The sequence below is a fragment of the Acanthisitta chloris genome, unplaced genomic scaffold (genome assembly GCF_000695815.1).
Source record: "Acanthisitta chloris isolate BGI_N310 unplaced genomic scaffold, ASM69581v1 scaffold14170, whole genome shotgun sequence".
In the NCBI taxonomy this organism is placed as follows: domain Eukaryota; kingdom Metazoa; phylum Chordata; class Aves; order Passeriformes; family Acanthisittidae; genus Acanthisitta; species Acanthisitta chloris.
The window spans coordinates 1-2,137 of NW_008652315.1; positions in this window are offsets into that span (position 1 = coordinate 1).

Sequence of the window (2,137 nt, forward strand, 5' to 3'; positions counted from 1 at the left end):
TATTTATTTATATTTTTTCCTCTCTTTTTTTTTCTTTTTTTTCTAAGAACTCCTGGGTAAAGTCTTTTACTTGTATCACTTTCTGAGTTTGATTTCTTTTAATGTTTTTTTTTGGTGGTCGAAATTCTTTTTATCTGGTGGGGCATATTTCTACAATGAAGACCTGAACTTCTCAAACTGACTGTCCTTAAGTGTGGTGAAGATGATGCTCAGCAAAAGCCTGCCTGTCTGATAAGTTAATAAATTAAAATACTCTTTACCTTTTGGTGTGTGGTATGATGCTTTAGATGTAAAGACCTTTTTTTAGATTTTGTTGATGCCTAGACAATAGTATACAAGCACAGGTGCTAGCACTTCACTCTCACTGTGAAAAGCACATGGCTTTTGACTCCCTTTTTCATGTAATATTATCTTCCATCTTTTGGGCCCTTCTGAGTCAGTCTGATGAAATTTATGAATGTTGCTGAGATTGAATTCTTTGACATTCTTTCAAAGTTACCTTCAAGCATAATACTCTCTAGAAACCAGTCTCCACTGACTGTACGTGCTACACAGGCAATCTACACTGCATCTTCATCCCTGTCTGGTTCAAAGGCACTTTTCAGCAGTTCAGCAATTCTTTATCAAAGCCAAAAAGGACATCTGTGCCTTGATATTGAACTTGTAACACTGGGATGTACAGCAAATGTGTCCCTTTTGCCTCCGTGGATGTGGAGTTTCATGTGACAGTGATAAAAGGGCAGGGCTGTACTCAAAAATTGTGATGGCATTGTTAAGTTAAATTTTATTTTTTTGCAGAGAAAATTTAACTTAAATTCATGTTTTCTTTGCTCAGTTCAGCTAAAAATTACATGTAGTCAACAAGGACATAGTATGACCTTGCCATTGACCTTGCCAGGCTTGAGAGTTGAGCCAATGCAAACCTCATGAAATTCAACAAAATGAAGTGCAAGGTCCTACATCTGGGCCATGGCAATCCCAGGCACAGCTACAGGTTGGGTGGGGAAGGAATTGAGACCAGCAGCAAGGAGAAAGACTTGGGACTGACGGTGGATGAGAAACTCACAGTGAGCTGGGAGTGTGTGCTAGCAGCCCAGAAAGTCAATTGAATCTTGGGCTGCATCAAAAGAAATGTGGCTAGCAGGTCAAAAGAGGCGATTCTTCCCCTTTGCTCTTGTGAGACCCCACCTGGAATACTGCATGCAGTTCTGGTGTCCTCAACATGGGAAAGACATGGAACTGTTGGAGCAAGTCCAGAGAAGGGCCACAAATTTGATAAGAGGACTGGAGCATCTCCCCTGTGAGGACAGGCTGAGGGAGTTGGGGCTGTTCAGCCTGGAGAAGAGAAGGCTGTGTGGAGACCTGAGAGCAACTGTTCAATATCTGCAGGGCCTACAAAGGAGCCAGAGAGGGATTCTGTGTTAGGTACTACAGTGATAGGACAAGTGTAATGGGTTCTAACCGAAGGAGGGGAAGTTTAAGTTAGATATTAGATATTAGAAAAAAAGGGTTTTTACTGTAAGGGTGCTGAGACACTGGCATAGGTTGCCCAGGGATGTGGTGGTTGCCCCAACCCTGGCAGTGTTCAAAGCCAGGCTGGATGAGGCCTTGAGCATCCTGGTCTAGTGGGGAGAGTTCCCTGCCCATGGCAGGGGGGAGTTGGGACTAGATGATCTGTAAAGTCCATTCCAGCCCCTAAATTTCTGTGATTTCATATGTTGATTAGTACCTTGTTACTCTATATAATTCAGTTTGATAACTGTTTACTGTGTGGTGTATATTATCTGGGATAAAAACCCAGAGCCCTTTGAGCTTGCACTTCTTTTACTTAAAGGCCTGCTATACCACAATTGTTAGGAATTCTTGCTCATGTTGGGGACAGATGGTTCAGAAGGAGAAAGGTGCCAAAGTGTGCAGCAAGGAGCAAAGTTTTTGGATGTCTTTTTCAGAATTACGGAATTTATAATTGCAGGCATCTAGTGCATTTCTGTTGAGTTGTTTTTTTCTCTTTTAGAATAATGTAAACTTAGTGATGCTGCATGTATTTCCCACATTTTTGAGCAATGTAGTATCTTTGTTTTGAGGTTCTTTCCTGATATTTGATGAATGAAGCCTCACCAAAGCCTTTGTGGCATTC